This window comes from Tympanuchus pallidicinctus, unplaced genomic scaffold, assembly GCF_026119805.1.
Source record: "Tympanuchus pallidicinctus isolate F22 unplaced genomic scaffold, pur_lepc_1.0 scaffold31, whole genome shotgun sequence".
NCBI classification, from domain to species: domain Eukaryota; kingdom Metazoa; phylum Chordata; class Aves; order Galliformes; family Phasianidae; genus Tympanuchus; species Tympanuchus pallidicinctus.
Genome location: NW_026294749.1, coordinates 6751203 through 6768251, shown reverse-complemented (window position 1 = coordinate 6768251; position 17049 = coordinate 6751203). Strand labels below are relative to the sequence as shown.

At 43.4% G+C, this 17049-nt stretch overlaps 1 protein-coding gene across 1 annotated transcript in view; it reads left to right on the top strand.

Annotated features, from left to right (window-relative positions):
- The first annotated feature begins 5629 nt into the window (after positions 1-5629).
- The window catches only part of NEDD9 (neural precursor cell expressed, developmentally down-regulated 9), a 90162-nt gene continuing 78742 nt past the window's right edge, over positions 5630-17049 (top strand). The window contains exon 1 of the mRNA XM_052697765.1: positions 5630-5766. The gene's annotated coding sequence lies outside the window, so the exon portion shown is untranslated. The remainder of the gene's footprint in view (positions 5767-17049) is intronic.

Genomic DNA, 17049 nt, shown 5'->3' with positions numbered 1-17049 from the left:
AATGTGAATAATGATGATGCTTGCTCTCAAAGGCAAAGAACAGATCCAGAAGCACTACATACAGCTCTTTTCCCTGGAAGTGATTAAATGCAGATGGCTACTGGGTTTCACAACAGCAGGCATATAGGACCCTTCAGACTGGCGAGTGATTTAAGTGAGGAAAGAAATTTACAGAATGTGACCTCTGGAATGCAGTTATTCCAGGAAGATCTGACATATTAGGGAGTAAATTCCAGGACTGACTTATTTCTGGTAACAATTGAGCTATGGTAAAAATATTTACAACTGACTTATTAAACAAAGACATTCAAATATTTGTCAAGGAGTTTATTTACGATGAACAATTTCTGCAGATCTCATTAGCTTCTTCTTAGGAGAGAAATAAATGGATGGAAACTTTGGAAATGATCCTATATGTTCACTTACAAGATACATACAACTCCCATTAATTTTAAACAACAGGGTAATAAACACGAGGACAAGCAAGGCACGCAACGCACAGCACTGCTGAAAGTGCCCTCACTCATGCTCCAGCCCTTCACAAAAGCTCTGTTTCTTCACAGCTACTCTTCTCAATCCTGTTGCAGAATTTTTCCACTGTCTACATAAACCCAAAGCAAAGCAAAGTCAAAACAGCATCACTGTACTGTTCACAAAGCTTTGCAAGCACGAGGCATTAGAAATATTTGGGGTGATCTTAAATATTCCCCATGTTAAACTGCCCATCAACTAAAAAGCTTCTCTTCTTGTCATTAGATATTGTGAACCCTGCTGTAACCACTGCAGCAAGATTGAAAATGATGTCCCTCTCATCGTTCATACCATGTCTCTCAACTTGCGTCTTCAAACTGGGTTTGTTCTTGTTTCACTAATTATACAAGTATAGAACAATTTATGTTGGAAAAAAACCCTTAAGATCATCAAATCCAACTATCATGCAACACCACCAAGTACCATCACTAAACAATATCCCTTAATGCCACATCCACATTTCTCAATTACCTCAATGGTAAATTACCCTCACTTCCCTGGGCAGCTCATTTAAACTCTTGATCATCCTTTCTGTGAAGAAATTCTTCCCAATGGCCAATCAAAGCTTCCTCTGGTGCAACTTGGGAGTTGCAAATTTCCTCATGTCCTATCACTTGTCACTTGAGAAAAGAGACCAACACACACCTCCCTGCCATCTCCTTTCATGTAGCTGTAGAGAGTGATGAGGTCTCCCTTCAGTTTCCTCTTCTGCAGACTAAACAGCCCCAGCTCCTCCATCACTCCACATACTTTTGTTTTCTTGTCCCTTCAGCATCTTCATTGCTTTCCTCTGGAATGAAATGCTTCCTTCTTGCTCTCCCACTTGCAGAGGTCTTTTCCCAGCACTCCCAGAATCACTCAATACCCATTTTTCTCGGGTCAGTGTGTTCTCTCAGCATAAACAGATCTCTTCTTCTTCTGCTGTGTATTTGCTGAAGTATCTATGGACAGCTGTATTCCCTTGAAGTTTTTTATGAAAAGCTAAACAACAAGCAAGCTTTTGTAATACTTCTCCCTAAATAAAAACAAACCCTAATCACTTCATGAACCTAATTACCCATCTCTGCACCTATCCCAGTTTAAATGTATTTTCCTGGGAAGCAGGAGCCTGCACATCAGCATTTGACACTTGCAGCCCCCCATCCCAGCCCTTTCCCCTCAGAATGATGTCACCTCATGGCTGCAGGGCAGCCCCAACTTTCCTGGTCCCATGGGAAAGGACAAGTGCCTTGCTCCAACTTCCCCCTGCCATTCTGCCCTCTTTTCCCTACACCAAAAATACCAAAACACACTTGTAAACAATTGCTCAAGCCATAGCAATTATGCATTCCGTTATTTTAAGGGAAAACAATTTGGAGTGGTTAAAGATAGACCTTGGGTTTGCTTGTTATTGACTTAAGTGCATGTTGAGCAATTCAACCTTAGCACAGATAAACAAAATATCCAGAGAACATCTTAATGCAGTAATCTATCTGCTCTGAGAGAAAGCCTGCCTCCAAAGCTCTCAGTTACAAAGCAGACCAAAGGGGATTTAAAGTGCAGCTGGTATAAATTGTGGATCCAATTGCATTTTTCCCATTTCACAGTGACTTCTTCCTATTATTTCTTCTGGTACCTGGCATCCCAAAGCCAGGAGGTGAACCAGAACTCCAAAATGACTCCATCAGGCCAGCTACAGGCTGGCCCCTCTCCCTGCCCAGCACAGCCTCGTGCACTGGGGTATGGCAACAAGGTCTCTGTACACTGCTGTAACCAGGCAGTGTGTCATTCTCCACGGCTGTGCATACAGCGTGTCCCTTGGACACGTATTTTCAATTTAGCAAAGAAAAAACAACAACCCAGAAGCCACTGTTGTCTTTTCTCTCACTTTAGTCCTCATCCAAACCAGAGGCCGTCTGGGCTGGTCTGTCCCACTGCCAGAAAAACATACCGAGCGCTTTGTACTGCAGCCTTTCTGGCAGAACACAAAACTCCTTAAAATGTACCCATTTTCAGACTGGGACGTCAAACCAGGCGTGGGACCGGATTTACTGTAAAAGGCTCCTTCTGGCCCACAACTCTTCCTGCAAACCCCTGATGCTGGGGCTGTTCAGCCTGGAGAAGAGAAGGCTCTTGGGAGACTGGAGAGCAGCCTTTCAGTATCTAACAGGGGGCTGGAAGAAAGAGGGGGACACACTCTTGAGTGGGGTCTGCTGTGATAGAACAAAGGGAAATGGTTTCAAACTAAAAGAGGGGAGACTTAGTTTGGATATGAGGAATAAGTTTGTTTACAGTGAGGGTGGTGAGGCACTGGCACAGGTTGCCCAGAGTGGTGGTGAATGCCCCATCACTGGAGACATTCAAGGTCAGGCTGGACGGGGCTCAGAGCAACCTGATGTGCTGTAGGTGTCCCTGTTTATTGCAGGGATGTTGGACTAAATAATCTCTAAGGGTCTCTCCTAACTCAAACCATTCTGTGATTCTATGATTCCATGCTGGGAACGCAGCTTTAAGTGGTTTTTGTAGCTTCACCCTACAGCCCAGTGAGAAGAGCATTTCACCTAATTTCAACACGAGCCGAAGTTGGATGAAAGGTTCTAATGCCTGCAGATGCATCAGGATAACTTCTTTCTCAGCAGAGAGACCAACCTGGTGTGAGAGATAGAGAAGGACGAATGAGACCCAAGGCAGACAGCTTGTAGCTGTTTTCAGTATCTCTGCAGTTGGAAATCTTTCAATAGAGGAAGAGAATTTGAGGAAATAAATATCCTCAGAAAAATAGAGCTACTAGACTTGGGGAAAATGATTACAGACAACTGCAACAGGGGTGCAAGCCACTCATTGGAAGAATGATCTGTTGGGCCATTATTGAATAGGAAAACGGCATGCTCCAAACACAGTGGCAAAAGCATATGGTTCTTCTCTCTTATCTAAAGATAACCTTTCATTTCCACACGGAGGAGGGTCTTTAGATATATTTCCTTGGATTTACTATAATATTTAGTATCTCTCTAGGAGCAATTACCACATCCCAGACAGTATTTCCTATTTGAAATTACTGCAAATTGTTTAAAAACCCGTAACGAGACCTTGAGGACAATCCAGATGGCATGTTCATCAAAACAAGGAAAAATCAGCAGTGGTAACAGACATTAACACCAAGAGGCTCATGTGTGCATGCAAGATGAAGCTGATCAAGTCACTCTGGTACACACAGCCATGTGCAGGAGCAGCCATGGTGCCAGCCTGCTGCACCAGCAGAGAGGACAGCGTCGGGACCAAGGGCAAGGCAGGCAACTGGAGAGAACACTGTGCAACAGAAGATTTGTTCAAGGGGGAAATAGGGTGCCCAAACCATTTCTTTGTGTCCAAAATTGAAATCTCCATTTTGCCATCTTCAAAATAAATTATCTTTGATAGGACTAAGAGCTGCAGCCAACTTGGCCCATGAAGCACAAGGGAAATGAGACTTCAAAAAAGATATTGGCATGACCAGCTGCAGGCCTGGTTCCTCCTGTCTCTGATGCAAACACCAGTCTTCAGCAAAATGTTCCACAAGCAACTGAACAGTCATGTTTACCTAAGGGAGCAGCTGATTAGTCTGGAGATTAGGAATATTTGATGATGTTAAAAACATGTCACGGATGGAAATGGCTAGTGCTAGCAAACAGGCAGTTTAAATAAAGGCAAAAACATAAACAGCTTTGTAAGGTGATAAATCAGCTGCGGCTGCTTATCCCTTTCAGAGGAGAACAAAGCTGGGGACAGACTGAGGGGGGTCCCTTAAATTAATAAATTAAACCTTCCATCAGGAAGCACTTCAGTGAGTATCCCACTCTGAAGCCATGTGCACTGAGACTGAAAAAGTGAAGTGCAATAAATCAACCCCTCTCTCTCCCACTCCTTTTCCCCTTGCTATCTCCAACTTCCTGCTGATGACCTGCTGCTTCCCTCTCCCCTCTGTCCACTTCTTTTGACCTCGGAGGTCTGGCTCAATTTTTCCACTCCGTGGCTCCATCACAAGCACTCAGTTACTCAATATTCATAGAATCATAGAATCACAGGATTCATACAGTCAGGGACACCTACAGCTACAGGTTGCTCAGAGCCCCGTCCAGCTGGCCTTGAATGCCTCCAGTGAGAAGGTATCCACCACCTCTCTGGACAACCTGTTCCAGTGCTTCACTACTCTTGTAAAAAACTTCTTCCTTATATCCAATCTAATGTTTTTCTGTATTGTTCCAGTGATGGATATTAGCATCATTCTCCTGAATTAATTAACTTTTCTCCTGCTTGAAGAAGGGCAATATGGATGTATGGCCTCTTCCTGATATCTTGTTCCCTTCAGACCCTGCAAACTGCCCCTGAAGAGCCTGCATTACTTTTGTTGGGCTGGAGATTGAAGAAAAGGCTTCACAAGAGGTATGAGGAGGAGTCAACCTATCCTCATCATCTCTTGCTCTCTTCTCCACTGAATATTCTTTGCTTTGTGATTTATAGGAATTTTGTCATTGAAGACACCTAACCCCATTTTCCCACTGTTGATTTAGATGGGGTCCTGTCCCATCTCCGTGCTGATGATGAGGTGCACAGGAAGCCTCCATCCCTCCCTGCATGGGAAAGAAACCTTGGTCCTCAGCAATCCCAATACCCCTTACCTTCACTTTTTAAAAGTAATTCAGGTTCTTGACTTCTTACTCATTTGCAAGAATGGAAAGGAGCGTACTTTGGTGCTTCAGGAGATTTTGTAGCCTGTGACTATTGCCCAGATTGGTGCTGGGCTGCACAAAGGTAGGCAGCCTGCAGCGATCCTTCTGCTAAAGCCCTCAGTGTGACTCTGCAGAAGTATATATATTCAAAATTTGTAGCACTGAAGCAACGTTCTCAGGAATTAGGGCTGCCAAATGAGAAAATATCTGGAAACGATTTCATGGGGTAGCTACACCAAACGCGGTACCTAAAGGAGACTGCAGAACTCTACACATGAGCTGCTCTATTCAAGGCGCACTCAGCCTAAATGTCTGTGAGATCTTGTCAAAAAACAAGGTTTCCAAGCTGAAAGGAAATGACTAAAACAGGAAGAACAACATTTGCGGTTTCTCTTTTACAAGAAAGAGGGGAGACCGAGTACAAGCATACTCTTACAACCAACTCTTGCCCAACAAACCACTGGGAGGACACAGCCTTCTCAGGCTACCAACCCAAGGAACAAGTTGGGAAGGGTCTGCAGAGAGATTCTGGAGCATCCCCGACCAGGTAAGTGACCCCAGCTGCTCCCCTTGCTTTGAGAGGCAATACCACATGGCCCGAGCTCAGCTGGGTCCCTCTGGGCTTAGCTGAGCACCAGCATAGTGGGGTTTGAGTAACCCTGTCAGCTCATGCAAGCTCTGTGAAGGCTGCATTATTTGCCATTTTACTGCCACAGGCTGTTTCACTGGAGGAATATCTTCTGACTGACAACCGACTGCTGCAATTTACCTCTTGCCACTCTTCTGCTACTGCTAAGTTCTATACAGAGACTTGTTTCGCTTGTAATCATTTCCAAAGGTGAACCAGGAAGCTGCCTGACAGCAGTGGATTTATTTGCAGAGCTGTTTGAGTGGCCAAAGCCCATCCACCTGCTGTGCTGAGGAAACACTATTAACTGTTCTGGAGAAGGCCATCCTTACTCCAAGGAAGCTATATGTAACCAAATAGATCATCAGCATTTAATTATCTCATCTATTGTATTTATCAGACAGGAAGTTTCTCATTTCCTTTTTACTGCTGAATATACAGTGAAGTCTAGTTCAGGCACTTGTGGATACATCAAGGCATAGTGGCAGTTCTCTAAACAGAGCCTTAGCATGTGAGAAAGCTCAAAGATAATTTTAAAATGGAGTCTTCAAGACAGAAGAGATTGGTCTTTGCAAAAAGGTAGATAGGCCTGTTTCAACATTCCTGTTCAATCCTAGGCTTTCTAGCCTAGAGATTTTCATGCGGCTGAATTTCAATCATGCTTTTGTGTGTGTGTGCTTAATATACATGATTCATAATGGCTGAGGAACATAACATAGAATCACAGAATCAAAAGGTTGGAAAGGACCTACAAGATCATTTAGTACAACTGTCCTCCCATCACCACCACTACCACAAGCACTAAACCACATCTCGTAGCTCCTCATCCAGGCACCTCTTGAACACTGCCAGGGAGGGCAACTCCACCACCTCCCTAGTCAGGCCATTCCAGTGCCTGACCACTCTGAGAGAAAATGATCACTGCTTTGTTAGCCTGTGGTGTTGGACAAGGTGTTTTCTAATGCTGCTGGGATTTAAGAAGCAGAAAAAAAAACGAGCTAAGAAGCATCTGCGAGCATTATTTGAATAACGACTGCAAAGCTGTGTCAGCGGTGCACAGCTCTTTCACTTTCTGCAGATGTTCACTGCTCATCTGTGATTGCACACAAACACTCAGGAAATATGACATGGCCTCCTGCACCACCCAGCCAGCCTCTGAGAAACACCAGCTGGGGCGATGGGATACAGCAATAGGATATGCCTTGGGTGACACTGTGTATCGTAAGCAGAAAGTGAATCATTCTGGCTGCTTTCACCTTATTTCAAGGAATCATTGCCTCAGTAAAAAAGCTATACTTGGATAAAATGCTCATAGAGTGTAATTCAGATGAGCAACACCCCATGAATTACTAAAGAAGGGCCCAGTCCTTTTACTGTCCTGTCCCTACACAGTCAGGAGGAAAACACAAAGATGGAAACACCTGCACAGTGGTCAAGCTTCACAAAAAGCAACCCTCAGCTACCTCACTGTAGGTTGCTGAAGTTGCTGAAGTCTGTATCAACCACTCCTCTCTAGAAAATAACAGAAAGATAGAAAATTCAACTTATGGTGCCAAGGCTTCCTCTGAAGCAACATTTTTTCACACAGAGGTGGTGATGAACTGGAACAGGCTGCCCAAGGAGGTTGTGGATGTCCCTTCCCTGCAGGCATTCAAGACCAGGCTGGATGTGGCTCTGGGCAGCCTGGTCTGGTGGTTGGTGACCCTGCACATAGCGGGGGGTTGAAACTTGATGATCATTGTGGTCCTTTTCAACCCAGGCCAATTTATGATTCTATGATTCTATGATCTTCACAGGGTCAATTAAAACTGCATGTGCTGTTAAGAATGTCATATAAACAGGAGCCTAAGCTTGACCAAGGATGGTCAAGGGAGTGTTGTGCTGAAGCTAAATGTCTGGAATATGGATTTTTTTTTGGTCTGCTACTAAGAAAAACAAAGTAAGGCAGATAACAACAGCTTGTGCTTCACCAGACAAGCCACACTGCCTCCTCCTAGGAACAGCTTTGACACTCCCTCCAAACCAGGTGCTGTTGGCTTGTCTGCTTCTGGTACTGGAGATGAATGAATGGGCTGGGACCAAGCTTGGATGGTTAGTGAAACACAGCAGCTTGCAGCAGGAGCATTCAAAATTCAAGCCTGCAACAAGAGGGGAGAGGAGTGTAAATAGGGAAGGGAGAATCTGGTGTTTCAAGAGGGAAAGGGGATGAGGAAGAGTGAAGTAATTTGGGGAAGGTGTCTCACTCTCCTAACCATCCCATCAGCTCCTTCTGCCAGTCATTCTAATCAACCCCAAAGCAAGTTTTTTTCCTACCACAGCTCCAATCTATGTGGTACTCCACAGAGAACCACAGACCTGAAGGGACTATTGCTGAAAATGCATCTGCTGGCTGCCCTAACACCTCCCAAAGCACTAAAACATCGAGTCTACCTTCTGCTAAATCCAAACCTATGGGTTTTATCTGCACCTGGTAGAGCTTGTCCCACGTAATCACGGCGGGTGAACTGATAAGAATAGTTGATATTCCACATCTTCTCAAAATATCTTTGGTTGTAGGTTACAGCATTTTGTTGTTGCTTGTGTGTGTTTAGATGTTATTTTTAACAAAATCATTTTCGCTGGCTTTCTTTCACCTGTATTTGCTCTTTTAGAACAGACTACTTTCTGAGTTCACTAACACGCTTAATGGCAGGCATTTTACCAGAAGCAGCATCTTTTAAGCAAATATCAGCATTTCAAAGAAATATTACATTTGCACTTTCAAGAATTGAAACTGGAAACTATTGTTCTTGCTACTCAGCAGAAAACTATTTGAATGAATCAAACACTAACCAAACAGTATATCATGAATACCAAATATTTAAAACATTCCCAACAGCATCTGGGGAACAAACTGAAAAGCAGAGACTATTCTTTGTCTGTGAATGGCATAACAAGGACTTCATTAGCCATTATTTGGTTTGAAGCATCTGGTAAGCTGTTCTCAGACCCTCTGACAACCCACCTAAGGCCAGGCCAACAATTCTCCACTCTCAGCAGTAATAAAAGAAGTCTGAATAACAAGATTCCTAGGAGATATAGACAGACCATTGTACAACAGGGCAAAAAAAAAAAAAAAAAATCTTCAATTTATCTTCACAATCCCTTTGATTAAAACACAGTGATTGTTTCTGCATGGCACTTGAGAGCAGTTCAGAAAAAAAGCTGTAAGCACAGCATGCTCTGTAAATGATCCATCCAGTATTCCTGTTGGAAAGATTCCTGAGAGCACAGACCCTGGGATAACAAGGAAGACACAAGTGACACGCTCGTCACAGCTCAGCTGCAACACCATCTCCTTCAACACCTCAGCAGATGCTTAGATGAAACCCAGCTGCTAATAAGTTTTGCTGGGGAAAAATCAGATAAATATCTGCTTTTTTTTCCTCCAACCACTGATGGAGATCTTTCTATCCAGTGCTCGAGCTGTCTGGGGGTTGCACTGCCCAATTGGGCATTCCAACAAGTGCATGCCTGCTGCTTTATCTTTTACTTACCTGTCATAGAAAGCCTAACCTTGCTTTCTAGACATCACCTGTTGTATGGAAATGACTGCAGTATCTATGTGCTCAGTTAGGACAGTAAAAACTCTGGAGGATTTTGTGGTTTTTAATGGATGCTTAAACCAGAGCTGGTCTGTGCTCTTTTCCCCTTCCCCATGGTAGTTTTTTTCCTCTTATCATTTGCTACTAGAAAAGAACTGAAGGGTTCTTCTAGATAATGAAAAGCAGTATTAAGGACTAAAATAGCTGAAGAGAGTATATTTTCATGTGATCATGAAGAGAATTAAAGAAGGGGAAAGGGATCTTATTTTACAGAATCATCCAAATTGCAAAAACTGAACTCAGTTACTCTGGTTGTTAAGTTGAAAGAGGCTGCCTTGTCTGGCCTGACTGCTTGTGATGCATCAGCCTGTCATTTCTTCATCAGTTTCACGTCATGTCTTGAGACATATTGTGACGGTGCAGGAATTTGCTCACAGGGGAGGATGTGGCCACAAAGCATCCTCATCTCTGTACCTTCATCACAGAGCTTTCCTGAACTCACACAGACATTTTAATAGCCTTAGGATAAAAGTCCCAAAGAAAAATAGTGGGAAAAGCTCTTGATTGGAAACGTACATTTCTGACAGCAAACGATTGCCATGAAACCATTCTGAGCAATCTGGTTTGAGTAACTGGCCACCACGTAGCAGCATGCGATTGACAAGTACAGAAAGAGCCTTGGCTGCTCCTTGTCATAGACATGAATCCAAAATGCAGCTAAAAAGAAACACATCCACTTTCATTAACACTTCATCTTCCTTCAAGTAATGGCTTGTTCCACAAGTGCCATCAGATGAACTCTTATTTGCCAAAACAAATCTCTGAGTGACTCAACACAGGACACCCCAGCAGAATTTTGTTTTGTCTCATGTTTCCCTGGCATATATTTCTAAAAATAAGTCACCATTGTGTAACTACAGTGTTGATTATTTCTGCTCAGCTTCCTGATTAAAAGAGGCAAGAACAAGATTTTCTAAGCTGCAACAACAACAAGAAACATTGAAGACAAAGGAAAGAAAATGCCTAAGCAGATTTTCCACCACAATAATCAATGCATAATTTACCTAGTTCAAGTATTAGATGTACAGTCTCACCAAAAAAACCCCTCACCATTGATGTCATGCTGAACTACTCCTTTAAGCATAAATACTCAGAATAAGGAGCATCTCTGGGGATGTACTATCCCATATACATATCCTAGGAGTTTCTATGCTTCAGAAGACCCCTCTGAAAATCATTCCCCTTCATCCAGGATTAAGAGTTTGCTGTTGACAGACGTAACTAGCAAATAATACTGTTCTCACACTAATTAAACAGCTGACTAAAGGTGCCATGTAACTATGACTTCTGTCCCAGGACCCTTTCACTCAAAGTGAGGAAGAGGGAGGTTTCATGCTCCCTTACTCCCCCATGCAGGTGAGCAGCTCACCCTGCAGCCTAGGGACGTGGTTGCTCCAGCAGAGAGGAGGAAAGGGCTCCTTTTTTTTTACTCTTTAGCAACACAGACATTCTTCAGTTTATTTTATGGCTAGAGATGACATAGCTGTCTAGAGGCACACTTGTGAAGAGCCAGCATGGAGGTGGAGATCTACAGCTCTGCCCCTCCATGTGATGTGGTCTCTTTAAAGGTCACCCACTGGGACCCAGCACTGATCAAACTATTTTTATAAAAACAGCAGTGAACCCAACGAAGATTTATACAACACATTGGTGCTGTAGCTTTTGGTTCCTTTTTCTGAAATCACTCAAAGCAATATAATAACTTTCACAGGCATATCGTAGGAGACTGCCAGCATTTCAAACATTTCCTTGATGTAGGATGATCACAATTGAAAGGAATGCGAATTTTATCCAGCCGTCGGTAAGGTTTTGTTTTCCTTAATCCCTGAGACTAAATCATTGAATAGTTTTAACCTCCAAACTAAATCTTAATTGAGACTTGCTGTCATTTAGGTTACCGCACAACTCTTCTACCCAAAACACTGAGGCGCCTTTGAGGAAAAGCTGGGGCAGGGGCTGGCTCTTGGAATAGGAGCCTGTAGCACTTTTTGCTGCTATGAGCTGATTGTGCAAGAGAGCTTTTCAATATGCAGGAAAACGAGATCAAAGATTCTGTTCCGTATTGAAGTTTCTTTGTTTGAAGTGCTCTCTTAGTCAAACCTGTGAATAGTGCAACCCAGCCAGGACCCCCACAGGCTAGATATAAAACTGATAGCTCGTGTCCCAGGATGCCATCAGTTTGCTTTGTACTGCACACACACTGTTAATTTTTACTCCCAGTGTGAGAATTCAGCTCGTCTCTTGAGAACCATATAAAGCAAAAACCCAAAGCCCTAACCTCCAGCAAAAGTTGCCTGCAGTTGGGTTTCACCTAGAAGCCCGCAGAGGTGTATCACTGAAATTAGTAGTCAAGATCAGCAGCAAAGAAGTGGAAATGAGGAGTATTTTAGTACTGTTTCTACTGAAAGAAATTCCAAGCACCCTATCAGCTAAAGAGCAATATTTCTCCATTGACATAGGACAGTGTCCTTTACAATGGGAGTGTTTTTTGCCCCACTGCCGAGACCACTCACAGATGCAAGGTAGTAGGAATGGAAATATCAAGCCCAACTCCCCAGCAACCATGAATCTACATTAGCAGAGAGCAAATGTCCTGCCAAAAGCAAGACTGATGGAAAAGAGGGACAACTGTCTGCTCACCACCTCCCTCAGGCCCCAGTGTCTCCAAGGTATTTTTCAGGAAACACAAGGGATGGTCTGGAGGATTGCTTAATTTGGAGAAAATCCTAGAATGATTCTATGTTCCCCATGGCTAGTTGGAGGGAGAAGCACTTACCTGGTAATATCCAAACTTAACCCAAGCTGAGATTTTAGCCTCAGGCCTTGATTAAAAACCAGTAATTAAGACTAATTATTCTGAAATAGGTAGGAGAGAGATTAAGTGAAGGAATCAATTGAGAAACTTGTTTCTCCCTTTCTGGAGGGATTGTGGTTTGCCAGCCTGGGTTTGGAGGCTTGATTTTCTGGCAGCTAAAATTAGGCAAGAAGTGTCTGAGTTTCTGCACCAGAGCTTCTCCCTTTCAAACAGTGAGTACAATTCATTCCTGCTTTGCAAGGGAGTCACAAGGCTGAATACAACAGCAGCAGCAGGTTGTTCATATGCTGCACTGCTGAGTGCCAGAAAGACAAGAAAAGCCTGCACACAACAAGCCTGAGCACCTCAGCACTTCACAGCTTTCATGCCAAAAAGAAAAGATCAACATCTCCCAAAATACAATTAACTGTTCTTTTTATTTGAGCTATTAAAGTTTCCACATCAGACTCCTTATTCTTTTTTTCCAGGATTCAACTAAATAATAAATGCCAGTGAGCGTTTTGTTTTAGGAAAATATTCCCAAAAAATACCAATGAACTTTTGATCTCTGACGTTATTCTAAATACATGGCTTAATGATAACTAATAATCATAATGACTGCTAACTCTCACCACAACTCCCAGTCCCTCTGATGCTTTTTGCCAAAAATCATACCAAACAGCACAGGTGGGAGACCAACTGACTGCTGCAAGGGACCTGGGAGCCCTGGAAGAGCCAGCAGTGCCTGCTGTGTGCTGCAACAGAAGATGTTCTGACACGATGTGAGGAAAGTAATTTTCCCCATATGCACAGCCAAGCAGAGAGTGGAGCAAGTAGCAGCAACAGGTCATGCAGTCTTCAGCCTTGATGACTTCAAAGATCAACTGGACAAAGCCCTGAGTGACTTGTTCTGACTCCTGCTTTGAGCAGGAGTTTGGCTAGGTGCAGCTGGATGAGCTCAAGAGGCCCCTTCCTACCTGAATTATTCTGTGAATCTTGCACTGTAATCTGTAATTTGTCATGAAAGTCACAGAAAAGCTGGCAGACATCACTGAACAGTTGGCAAGAATGCAGAGAGTTGGTAAATTATGCATCTCCACTAGCATCATATTCACTTAGTTCAAGATGTAATGAAGCAACAACTCAAAAGGTCATTGTCACAATTACGTGAGCAGTCAGGACTAAATGCTGATCTACCAAGATCTGATCTGGAGCCAGTAAGTGGAAAGTTTGAAGGTACATATCAGCTGCCTTGGGATGTAGATATCCAAACCTGAACTCATTATTGGCAACTGATTGACCGCCCACCAAGAGAAGTCTGTCCACATCTTTAGACAGAAATCTAAAATAGTTCTGACTGAGTGCCAAAACACATTTACTCTCCTGACTACAAAGGGAGTCTGTCTGACTGCTCTGGATACAGCCGTGTATAGTGCTGACCTTTCAAGTGAGATGGGATGGATCCTACCCCTACTGACTTCAGCTGGGGGATGGATTATGCTTGGAGCCTGTTGTGGTCAGCACAGTCAGACTCAGGAATAAAGTATTCAAACTCCACACAGAAATGCACTTCTGGTGCAGTCTCCCATTTAGAGTTCTATTCCCACAGTTCTGTAATCTTAATTATTTACAAGCAGAAATTCTTTCTTGTCTTGGGTATTACAGGCTTGAGGGTTATAGGAAGAAACTGAGTGAAATTTCACAATGAAAAGCATGATTTTCTCATGAAAAGGAAAATACCTGACTCTACTAGCAGACATTACAAGTAATGCATGTATTGTGGGATAGAATAGCTTTTCAGTGATCCCAAGCCTACACATGCTGCGCTGAGCAGTATAAGCTTGTACTCATGCACCACAAAAATGGGAAAAGCCTTTCACATTACTTTGGGAAAGGCTTCCAGCACAGGTAAAGAAATACGTGCCAGGCACTGACCTCGGGACATTGTCCATGCAGGGGGTGCTGCCATGCAGAACAGATGGAGATGGGTGGCAGGCAGGGAGCCTGCTCTCACTGAAGATGCTGAGGTTAACTCTGTAGCTTCACAGTCCGTTTTTCCTGGCAAGAGCATGAGGCCACATGAAGGGAATCGAGATGCTGATCCATGTTAAAAATAGCCATGTGGGAGGCTGGACAGAGAGCAGCACAGCAGCCGGCTGCTCCCAGCAGGCGATGCCGACAAAGTGGGAGGAAGGGTGGGATTGCTCTTCTTAGCTGCTACCAGCTCACCCTGGCCAGGACCCTGCTGCAGTGCAGTCCCTGAGCTGAGCCTGAGCCACGGAAGGCTGGGTGACCCCCACACACACCCTCATTGGGGAAACATCATACAGAAAAGGGCAAAGGACTTCAGATGACAGACAGCATTGTTCCCACACTCTGAAAACGGGTGTAGCCTGGGTTGTAGTGTGCTGAGGCTGGAAATTAGAATAAGCTTTCATTTCCTCTTCTTTCAGTTATTTCCTTCAGTCTTCAGCATTTTTTGCCTCCACAAATAAAACAATCGGTGTCAATCCACCCTAAGCATTTCTTGCAAAACAACCTCTCTCATTGCCTCAGTAATGGAGGCGTAGTAGTATAGAGATTTAAGTGACAAGCAGGTCTTGGAGATAAACATTAGCTTGCATGAGGGAAAGTGAAATAACAGACAGCTTTTTGAGTACATAAGTCTGAAGAAATGCTGCATGTCCACCTCCTGTATCCTCTCAGTGAATATGCCAACCTATTGGCTATTGCTGACCGCCCCATTCAGCACTCATTTTGGTGCTGTTTGAAGATCTCACCTCCCTCTGTCCACGTTTCCACTTCTTTTACTTAGTTTTATCGTGGCTGATCCCTCTGCCTCTGAGCCATACCACTTGCCTTGGTCACACAAAGAGTCAGTGTCGGCCTATGAGTGTGGGCAAGCAGAGTGCTGAATTCCCCAGCTGACCCAAACAAGTCAGCACTGGAGTTTCCTCTGTGAGATGCTGATACAGTGGTTGGGAATGCCAACACAAGCAAGCAATTTTGACAAAACAAGCCTTTATCAATAGGTCCCATGAATCAGATCAAGCATATGGGCAACTATAGAATCACCAAGGTTGGAAAAGATCTCCAAGGTCATCAAGATCAACCATCCACCTTCCACCAGTATTTCCCCAGGAAACCATGCCTCTTAGACAACTTCTAAATGTTAATGCAAGTGCTATGAAAGAAAGATGCACGACCACAGCTCTTAAACCTTCTCTACACTTTGGCTAGCACAGCTGCAAAGACAAACACATGGCAAAAGAAAATGACCCCATCAAAATTTTGATCCTAGCATAAGCACAATGATACTGACTTCAGAAGTCCTTCTACAGGTAAAATTTATCCAATTTTGGAAATTTATCTAAGCAAAAAATAGATGTAAAGTCAAGCTTCTTCCAGCCTCCAAACAGTCACAACTAAGATGAGATATATTACATGCTACCTGTAACAGAAAAGCTTGTTCTCTGTTGCTTTTGTTGGAAGTAACAGGAAGGCCTTCAAAAGGGATCCAGCGGCTTTTTGAGTGTGTTAGTGGTACCAGTGGCTGCTGGTACTCATTTCTGGCCCACGATGCCTCAGCAAGTACAAGTCACTCACATACAGGACAGATATTTACACAATATTACATCGTTATGCTTCTCATATGCCCGACGGGCCTCATAAATTGCCCACACTGATCTCAGTGGTGGTGGGGGCAGGCTATTTATGAAAAAGTCAGTTATTTCTATGTTGATTAACAACTCTCTACTCCTCTCTTTCAGTTTCTACCTCTCTATCAGAGAGGTCAGTGACCCCTGACTCTCACTCCTACTTTATCCCCACCACATAGCACATTCTTCAAAATGCAATTGCTTCATTTAAAACATATTGTAAAGATAGATATGCCTGCTACCACACTTCTTCCAGCCCACAGAATATTTCACTAAGCCAGCAAGGAATAGATTTTCAGGCTGTAAATACTGCCTAACGTATAGATGCCACATCTTGCATCTCAGTGCAGACAGACATCTAATGATTGAACTGCTAACACATTTAAGTGAGAAGAAAGCTTCAGACTGACGACGATTTTTGCTTTGCATGCATATAAGCCAGTACTCTTAGTCACTGACCAGCTGCTACTCCCAAAACTAGGATTCACAATTCACTGTGGACCAAGAAGTTTGTTCTGATCCTTACGTATACATGTACAGCATCTTGGTTACTTCTCAGTCTTTATCAGAACTTCTCTTTCCCACAGAGTAGCAGCAAGGGAGCCAAGAGTTTCCCTTTCTATCTTTCTCCAATGACTGCAATGCACTTACTGCTATATTATCACCTATAAAATGTCTACCTAGACAGAATTTTCATCTCATGCTTTGTTCTGATTTTAATTTGGCAGCTAAGACGTTATACAAGATTTATATACTGAATGACACGCCAGATTTGAAAATCAATTGTAATCAATTGTAATCAATCAATAATCAGTGTGTCATAAACCCATGCAAGAGGCACACTGTTAATTCCCTTTGTATTAAAGAACTTTATTCTTTCACCATCATTTTGAAAGACTGTCTTCAGATCAACAGCTACAGTGAAAGAACTTCAGGGCTCGTTAGATCCTGAAAGGCTCCAAGTTAGCAAGAGGACTGAGCCAAACATGGTACACGAGGCAGCTTGCTCTAGTTAGCAGCAGCATCTCCACGGAGCTTCACCCTCAGTTTGCAAGCTGAAAGACGACTCTTGCTGCCTGCTCTGCCATCTCTACCTGCAGTGCTC